The sequence below is a fragment of the Varroa jacobsoni genome, unplaced genomic scaffold (genome assembly GCF_002532875.2).
Source record: "Varroa jacobsoni isolate VJ856 unplaced genomic scaffold, vjacob_1.0 scaffold_1213, whole genome shotgun sequence".
Classification (NCBI taxonomy): domain Eukaryota; kingdom Metazoa; phylum Arthropoda; class Arachnida; order Mesostigmata; family Varroidae; genus Varroa; species Varroa jacobsoni.
The window spans coordinates 218,443-228,705 of record NW_019214115.1 but is presented as its reverse complement, the minus strand read 5'-3'; the positions used below and the strand labels follow the sequence as shown (position 1 = coordinate 228,705).

General features: G+C 40.9%; 1 long non-coding RNA gene across 1 annotated transcript in view; it reads left to right on the top strand.

The window, feature by feature from the left end:
• Window positions 1-4,127, top strand: part of LOC147752504 (uncharacterized) — a 6,117-nt gene extending 1,990 nt beyond the window's left edge. The window contains exons 2-3 of the long non-coding RNA XR_015313931.1: window positions 3,776-3,943; window positions 4,031-4,127. This is a non-coding gene — a long non-coding RNA (uncharacterized LOC147752504). The remainder of the gene's footprint in view (window positions 1-3,775; window positions 3,944-4,030) is intronic.
• The last annotated feature ends 6,136 nt before the right edge of the window (window positions 4,128-10,263 follow it).

The window sequence follows — 10,263 nt, the reverse complement described above, 5'->3', positions numbered from 1 at the left end:
GTTCACAATCACACGCATAAAGAACATTTTCGTACGATGCTTAACCAGGTTTTGTGATAAAACTAACCGTGGTCCATTCGTGGTCATGGATCAGCTTCTTAGTCGAATAATAGAAAACAGACGGAGGTTTCGCAAGATCGCATCAGAGTTCATACCAACAGGTTAATCAAGGTTTAATCAGTCACCCACGGTCCTGCCTAGAAGATAAATATTAGATCTCCCGTAGATGGCTGTACGAGCTATACTATTCACCTTAACATCCTACGAACGTCGCGCCGTATATGCTATAACAAATGCGCGTCTTATATACATAGGTAGACTTGACAATGGACTAGTTATTCATTTACGCGTAGAAACAAAGAAAGACTAAATCTTGCTAGTTTACAAATAGAGGACAGTCATTAAATAAGCGGCTTATAAAGCGTTCGAGCAGAACGGTTCGAGCTTCTTTGCTGAAGTTATGAGCTACCGTATATAGCCGAAGGGCCTTTCTTTAGACCATACGTCAGGATGTCATCTAGTTGCTAACTGCTGCAGTTCCGGATTTCCCTGTGAAAGGTTAGGCATTCCGGAGATTTCGGTTCAATTCAATTCAATTCAATTCAGCGAAAAAACATTAAGGACTTATTAAATTCTATAAATAAAGATCTATTCCTGTCTACCCGATTATCAGTCTACGCTTAATATACAAATCCAACCGTTTTAAGCACCCTGTTATACACTACTGACAGGGGTGTCGCTTCACGTTTGTATTATATCTTCCCATAAATGTTGGAAGCGTTTGTAATAGGTAGAATAGAACCGCTGAATAGTGTGTAACGATTTAAATATAACAGTAAACTCCTGTAAAAGTCTAGACTGAAGATACTACATATCTAATTCAACGATTGGAAACGTTTTAGACTGCGCATGACATAGCTGTGACATACTGAAAGCCGTTTCGGCCCAGTCCTCAGCTGGCTTGTTTCAACAGCAGTCAACATTTAGTGATGAGGGTCAATGAGAAACATGTACGAACGTAATACGAATTTGTTAACAAACGCTTTGATTTGAAAAGCAAGAGGGACGTCCAGCCACAAACCTTGATCTTTCGACCTTAGTAGGAATAATGGGTCTTTGTGTTGTTTCGAACATGACGAGCTACTTAAGAATTAGCCTTTACTACGAGAAGTCTGCCAGAGGACAATTGGTATGATCGTACATCCTTGCACGCCAAGTGAAGTTTCAGCACGGCTACGTAAAAACGCACGTAGCCGTTCGTTTACTCGTTTCTCAAATATTCGAGACAGAGCGTGACGTATGTGTACATATGTACCCTATATTTGTTTGTCTGTACGAAAGCACAAAACCGAGATCTCGAAACAAGAATAACAGTAAATCTAATATGCTTTACATAAAATTTTCACCTATCAACTTGACGCGGTGTACTGAGCTTGCTTTTTTACAGTGACCCGTAACTTCAAGAGCTATGTTATTTGGATCGTTTTCGACCTAACCAGCAAGTAATCGGCAGACATCTCTGTCTATACAATGCGCTGTTCGTTCGAGTAAAATCAACCCTTACATAGTTCGTACATAGTTTTTAATTAAATGGCCGAAAATTCTATATTTAACATGGCGTCTTTGGTAGCATCGTTCAGTAACAGAATAAATATAGATCTGCGATCTATTCAGTGTGTAAATATACGTTTGGTCAAATGGATTAAATCTAATGGGGTTAGGTTTAAGATAAAACTCTAATCATAAGACTCTTAAAACGATATATTGTCAACACAGCGTTCTTCAGTGTTCCTTGTTACGAACGAAAGATGTGAAAATAAGATGATAGGTTTTACTACCCCATAGAGCGTACACAAATATCGTACACAGAGTCAAAAACATACAGGTCGATATAGCGGTCCAGTGACGGGTCGCCCTCCCCAGCTATAGACGTTTAGCAAGACAAGTCCAAACTTATTAAAACAAAACGGTTAGTTTGATTTTTTAGGCAGTTGTAAGCAGTGTGTAACCCACGCTCGATGCTTACTGTCTCCGACTTCAAAGTTCTACAGTTATATAAATTTCCATTATTTGATACTTAAAACCAACTATGTTTCACCCCCCAGTTCTCTTTTATCATTTGGCTAATATCTGCAAACGGTTACTAAACCCTAATAATGTTATGTTTTCCTTATGATTTTCTCCTTGTTGACATCTAGTCTTGGCCAATGAATTAGTCTTAGACTAGGTAAGCTGGTGAAAGTTGAACACAGTTTTGTTGTTTCATGATCAATTTGTGTACACTGGGCTTAATTCGTTCAAATCTACTGACTGGGCTGAAAAAGTATCCGTCACACCGAGACCCCAACATAAGGGTAACAATAAGTGCGTGGCACCATATATTTGGCCTACGATAGTCAAAAGCGTTGCACCGAACGGGTGTCTTCCAAAACGAATCTATTCTGTCTGTATCGGATTATAGCTATTCTGAACATGTGTGTATTCATATAGACAACACTTACAGTTTCCGCTTTGAGAGCAGACGTTAAGAAGCATCGGTTCGCGGTGCTGGTGCTACTAGTTAGATGCAGCTCTTGATACCGCTGAATGCGTATGTAAAGCCCGTTGGACGCTCAAAACAAAAAGAACAATGTTGACTTGCGGCTACGTCAACTGATTCCATCCATAGCTATGCTACTTGATAATAATGTAAACGTGATAATATTCACATAGAACCATTAGCATCATCTCCCTCGTTCTGTGCCTTTTGTTGCCGTCTGTACACCTTGCGTCAGTCGCCGCTGCCCGCTTATTACGCGCTGCGTGTCGCCATTAGTGCTATGGAGGGGCAAACAAAAAGTCTCATACTTCGTTCGTCGGACATGCTATCAGCCACGATGTGGCCAGCAATCTGCCGCCCTTCCAACGAGAGACAAAATAAGGGCAGTTTGGAGTACGGCTATTGGAGGACAGCTGCTGCCACCGCTGCAGCTATGTATATAATGCACACTCGTGCAACAGGGTAAGCGCAGTGAAAGGAACACGTGAAGGCCAACACGCCAGATCGATCCCCCTAACGCTAGCATCCGCTTCTGTCTCTGTCTCACAACATAGATAAGATATGAAGTCTTGAGAAGGTGCATGGTAAGTCCGCTATCTGTTTTGGCGGTGGTGGTAGCGACAGCAGCAGCGGAGAGATGCCGTTATATTGCTCTCTAAACCCCGCTGCTAAACGTTCTCGACGCGGCCCGCAACTTTCTCAAAGCTAGGTGATGGTTACCTGGGGTCAGACACTCAAACCATAAGCGAAGTTGCTTATTATTCGAATTTTAGCGCTCTAAAAGGTATCGATTCGAGCCGACAATGCTGAACATGCATCGTCGGCTCGAATCTTCTGGACGTAATCGCACGGCGTAGATCAGCTGAACGAAACCGGCTCAAAGAACTCATCAAAAAATCTTTCCTTTGTTCCTCAGCACTGCAAGTTTATGGATGCGGCTGAAATGCGTAAATAGTTTGAATTGACTTTATTAGGGTATCACACTAACTCGATCCACCAAAGCCTGTAGTGGTTTTTCAAGGTGAATGAAAAAACAAATGCTTTTACTCAACAACGCTCAGATATTCGTCATAAAAACAGTGACTCTCACAGTACAAAAAAACTTGGTAATAATTTATTTGCAATCATATGATGGCTATCGTTATTATACAATAAAATGGTTTACTACTGTTTTCTATGTAAAATCTTATTTATATGATACTTGTTTTTATATATGAATTTTTTCATCGAGATTAGAAATCGAATACGGTGAGAACGGACACTTCAGACCGACAGCTGCCAGCGAACTTTAAAAGTAACGACGCGCCGGGTTTGGCGGCAAACAAAATAATACGTTCTACATCTTCTGGACGGAGGACAGTCCTTTGGGAGTCTTTCGAAAGGTCTCTCGTCAAATTTTTGAAGGTATGAGACAACAGAAACTGCTATGGACCTGTAACCTTAGTATTGCACGTTGATGATCTTTAATTGAATTGAATTCGTATGTTTCAGGAACTCTGATAGGTGTCTCGAAAGCACTCCGCATGTCATCGGCGATCACGGCAGAATACGAAAGGACATCAATCGCAGAAACGATCGTCTAACACGTTCCACCAGGCAAAAACTTTACACTGAATACAATTTATAAATATAATACATATAAAGTTTACCGTCAAAACCATGCCCTTGAGGTGTTCCCTGAGACGTTGTTTTTTCCGTAAGGCTTCAGCTCTAGCTTGGGTTGCCAGAATCGTCCACATATATTTTCAGTAAATTTCAGTTATCGTAAAATCCAAGCTACTCAAACATTCAAATTGAACAGAATATCTAGGGGGAAGCTTACTACTCAAATAAGTTCCCTCATTAAGAGGACTGTTACTAACCACAGCATACGGCAGTAAGATGTTTTTTTTCTACATGGTTGTTGTAACAGTAAATCGTAGAGCAAATCTTTTGATGGGCGTATCCTCCTCGATCGAAAAATATTAAAAAGTAGCTTCCAGGGCACTTTGGCGAAGTTTATCATCTTTAATAACTGGCACAAAAAGCATCTAGTCCTTCGAAAATGCATGAGACAGTGGTCGGCGAACTTAGAACGTCCGTTCATTACTTGCTTAGCTCAGTTAACTTAAAACAAGTTCTCCGTCTGGCTACTGCACGCTTGCTATTACTATAATAATACGGACTAGGCGTCTCTCAGTTTTCATCGCTACTGCCTAGCTAACCTAAACCAACCTTTGGTTTATTATTAGAATTCGAAATTATGCCTCACTATAGCGTGCACGGTCATCATAATAAGAGTAGTATCGGCCTGCTTGTTTATCGGACCTTCGATAAGCGGTAAACACTTCGCTTGTCTATTCTGTAACAACAAATATGGCAATGGGGAAAATGTGCAGCTTCGCTACCATTTTACCACATCACTAATCACTTTAATGAATGAATGTTACGTTCTTATGCAGTCCGGCCTAGTGCAAACAGGCAATTTGATTTATCTATGTAGTGGAATAGTGGCAGTCTTCCTGCGTCTCCTTCTCTTCGTCCCATTCGAAAGGAAGAGAGACCAGCTTTCCTTGTTCTCCCTCTTCGTACTTAGCGCAGGCAAACAGTGTAGATTGTTAGACATCAACGAATGTCCTACGTTTTCCGCTATAGAGCCCCGTCTCTTTTCTCTTTTCTAGGCCACTAGCATCTTCCTTTTACGATTCTTTGCTGGGACTACCAATATACGAGTCTACCGCACCTCGACGCAATAAATCACTTCTGCAGAAATCATGACCAGCCCAAATACGGAGGATGTTTGTTTTTAGGGCTAGCCGCCACAGGCGTCGTCATGATAATTTGGGATCGAAATGCCTAAATATATGGAAGGTCCCTCAGCAGCTGCAGAATCGGTAACATCATTGTCAGCATTAGCGGTGAAAGGGCGGCAGCGACCGCTCGTTTAAGGTTGCATGAGCCTTTGCTCTCTAATTACCTTGCCAGTTTCGTCTGCCATACATAGATAGGTGTCCAGATTAAGCGCTCTGTAGCCATCTCAGTTATTAAATCGTTCCTAGGAGCGAACAGCTGTTTGGTCACTAAATCTGCGTCTGTTTTTTGCCAGCTATCCGCCCTAATCCGGCTGGCCAAAGGCCCCTCACGTTTTGCACTGGACCTAGAGGCTTGGGTTGTACTGGCACTGAGTGAAGTGCTTTTTCTGAAGCCGTCGACGCTGCTATCGTTTAGCGTTTATGAAGCAAATAACGCGGTAAATGAGACACACATCCGTATGCACATGCATACACATACAGGCGTTAACAGGCCTAAATGAGGATAGAGTATATGATATGTGCGTGCGTCTATCTGTCAACACAATACGGATTAAGCACATTTTTAACCAGGCGTAGAACTCAGGTACCCTGCAAGAATCGGTAACAGATCGGGATAGCAGAAAAGCAAACAACAGTGATATCAGCAGCAGCAGCTGGCATGACTGATGGGGGGGGGGGAAGGGGGGTAATATTTTTAGCTAGTACCCGATTTGCATTGAAAATGAGCTGACATGGTATAAGCTATTCTGTTGATGTTATATTACATTGGATGGATCACTGGGTGTATTTCATATTTGGGATAACTATTTTTTCTGTATTTCGAATGCTTTAAAATGGATCTCTTTGTGAAGGCTTCGAGTGGCGACCGAGTTGGGTGGTCGAATTGAATCATTAGGTACCATCTCTTTAAACCGGCGTAAAGGAAATAAGATCATCTTTGATAGGACGCGGCCTTGTTTGCTTTTGTCCAAATTTTAGAAACCAGCTCTACTCTAATGCCTGCAGCGGCTGTTGCGCAATGATCGCAAATAATTCGTAAAGTTCGATACAAATAGGCGCTTTTTGTACTGTTCCGTAGTAGCGCAAACCTCTGCGCAACTGACAGTCTTCTTGTGTATATACAAGAAGATAAGAGATGATCAATACGGTTATATGTAGCATTAAGTACGCATGTGGGACATGTGAGAGAAAAAAATGAGTGGGTACCCGAGCCTGGGTCTTTATAGCTCGCTAGAAAATATGGGTCGATGCGTAGGGCGATTGGCCCGTGTGCGCTGCCACAAAGAATCGAATGGCAACCGGCATTCGGCATTGAAGTGGCCATCATGTATCTACGACTACGTCGTTAGAAGCGAAATTAGGTCTCCCGATTCTCAATCACTCCTTAACACCTTTAAAGCCACATTTGTCGAAAGCCATTGTGTACTTCATATTTCGTGTGTTATTATTATATAAAATGAACTCAAGTTCTGTTAACTTTTTACGCACGGTTTGTGTTCAAAATTAAATACTGACTTTAATGAAAAAAGGTAATGTCGTTAAAAGGTTTATTCTGTGCAGTAACCGTAAACTCAGCTTCTCGACTTCCTGATGATGGAAGATCACGCCAAAAAATAGTTAAGCGCTGTGTAAAGTATTCGAAGACGAAGCAGGCCAACATGGCGTTTCTTCTATCGTTCCGGCCCAGACCTCATCAGAGGAAAAAATTCTTAGGCTGTATAAGGAATTCTCGCGGGAAATTCCGACGGAGGTACACAGTTATGTGTACTCGTAGGTCAGGGCGTTCCTCACCTGCCGAACAAGCGACATTTTTCATCGAGCTTGAATAAGAAAGCAAACAAGAGGGCAGGCAAAAGTTACAATGCCACAGAGCGTATATTGAGGAAATCTTGGGTCTGCTACTATCCGCCAAGAGTTTTTCAATTTAAATGGCAGTATATATACACAAATTCACTGATTTTTTTTTTGTGAAAACGTTAGTTCTAGTATTTTTATATTCATGAAATATTATGCTTAAACAGCTGTTAAGTACGAATCACGGTCTACACAGCGAAGCTAGGTCTGAGTCATCGTCCAAAGTCAAAAAAACCCATTCATTAAAAAGGAAAAAATCTAACTTACTTACAATATAAATGAGCACGATACTGACCGACGTTGTGAACGGTTACAAAAAAAAAAACTCTCGTGATTGGCTTATGTTATTCATAAGTTACTGAAACATATCTAAAATCAAATAGCTCTGAGTAACTTGATTCGACCGACGATTTCTTTTCTATTCGTCCTAGAAGCATAAGCCGCGTTAGCAGGACAATACTGTCCTGATAGTTTTTTTGCATGCTCTTCGCAGGGCTGCTCGTTGCCCTGAAGTTTGTGGACTGTTAACCTGCTCCTCAAGCAGTATCCTTGAGCTATGCTTGCCTAAAAGCACGCACTCTCCACTGAAAGCGTACAAGGCCAAACGGAATATCGAGCTAGTCCATCGGTAGGCTTGAGATACATATATGAAATCTATAAATAGTGATTTTTCGGAAACATTCAAAATGTCAGAATATTTACAGCTTCCGTAGACGCATTGTTTAACCAAGTCAGGCGATTTTCAAAAAAAAAAACTTCTACGCCGCTACCTCTCAGCTGCTAAGCCGTTCATGTATAACGATGACCGAGAAAACAATGAAGTTATAATAAATCACCTAATAACAATAGGCAGCTGAACAGACGCAAGAGGGAGACACCGTAGTGATTTGTCAAAAACATACAATAAATAGACTATTACCAAATGCCACCAAGATGATATAAAACGAGTTACTGATCCACGAAGAAGTATTGAAAGTACACACTTATTGCTTTATATTTGGCATCGTCGCATACTATATTCAAATATCAGGAAGCTGTCAGAATGAGAGCGTTCGTTACGTTACGAGCGCATTGACGAAAAATCTACCGCACGTAGAGACTGGTATACTGACTAATTTAGACTTATTATGTCACTTAAATTATACATGTTTTTTTGCTACCTTGCGTTTAAGAAACGAAAAAAAAAATTTGACGATGGACATAAGCTTAGGACAATGTACGTAAGACAACTGAATAAGAGTTACACCATTTGGGCCCTTTTTGGGGCTCAAGTCCATCATTTCGTAATCATATTGTTTTTATGTTTCTGAATCACCGTTGAGACTAAGCTAAAACATACTGTTGTATGTGACGCAAAGAAGATGGTTGTCGGTGTGACAGGAGACGACACAGCGTTGGCCGTTGGGCAGAGGACGTGTTAGCCCCCCGACAACAAAACAGCCGTTGCAGCCATAGATCTGCCAGCCTGTCGGTAAGAGGATACAGCAATGGGTACCGATGGTTAACTTGGAGAAACATAGTCATCATCGGTTCCGTCTACGTTGTATTCAGCCGGAATTCAGACAAAATTAGAAGTTTGCGATTTTCAGGGCTCGACGCTAGAGTACTCAGTTCCTTCCTTTCTTACGCATACTGGATAGATATCGTAAATCGGAACGAGTGGGTAGGCATGCTTTTGGTTATGCAGAGAAGAGACGCTAGGGAGCGTCGGCTGAGTACTGTATATATTCGTAACACACAGTAGTATATTATATCGGCTTTCTTTCAGGTGACATCTCACAGAGAAACAACCCGTACTGATACCAACAGAGGAACTGATCCCAGATGCGTGCTACACAAAACGTTATATCGAGCGTACAACATAAGTGAAGACGTGTACGGGTGCTTTGTAATTTCAGTCGACTTCAAACTAGACAACGGCAATAACAACGAGCTTTGGAACCAATTTCTGAGCTGAAAACCAGTCATCGAGGCTGTAAAGTAGAGCATATATAAAACTACTTTTTATTCAAGTATTCAATCTTCCAGCTGTTTTTTTTGTTACATATGTATGCGTTACCTTATACACAAAATATTCTAAGGTATTACTACGTATTCTAAAGTATTGCTCAGGGCTTAGTGTGATGTGCGGGCATGTATTTCTAACGTACCTCGCCCTAATCTGAAAACTGGACTATTTTTCTTTTTTATTAAAAATTAAAAAATGACCATAAAAAACTATATCAGATATTCGCGTCATTTACAGTAAATGACTACACAGTTTGTTAACATCGTTCTGTTATTTAAAAGTGGGGTACGAACATGGGTCTAAGACGGTTGGTGTATATGGATCGCTCTCAATCAGGGGCTGGTACATCCCGAAAGGTTTATAAAATAAACTTAGAATGCTTGTTGCCTTCGCTGGCAAAATAATATGCCCTAAATATTCGAATTTCTGCAGTCGGAAGTTGTGGGTCGTTTTAGAAAGCTTACAGACATCGGACCTATAAGATGACCTTATGGGAAACATAAAACAAAAATTAGTATTAGTGAATATACCCAAAAAATATAAGGTTAGAGATGATCATAAGTGTAATAGAGGCTGATGTTAACCCTTTGAGTTGAAAATCAAGAAAACACGATGCTTGATACGTTTGCTTATTCGACGTCCTTTTGCACGATTTATGACGACCTAAGAAGACGGTAAGGATCATCTGGGTACGCCTGGATTGGCCTTCTGATAAGCATTTGCTGTCTGTCACATTACGTATCCACAGGAAAGGCCAACTATTTAATCTTACAAAATATCGTATAGCAGCAAAGCAGATGCCCAATATAAATGAACGTGAAAAGTCTTATTTTATCGATATTAAATACCATCTTCGGTAGATTTGTAGTTTCTGTTTTCCGTCAATATGTCCTGGCTAGATCGAATTGCACTGAATAGTTCTCTGCATATTTTGATTTCGTATGGAAATTTGTACTTATCTATCTGACTGCTCTGAGGCTGAAAGCTTTATCAATATTATCAAAACGCTGTCAAGTAAAAGACGCGTCATCAGTGGTACCGTGGGAACACGGCACACACGAGTGCATTTC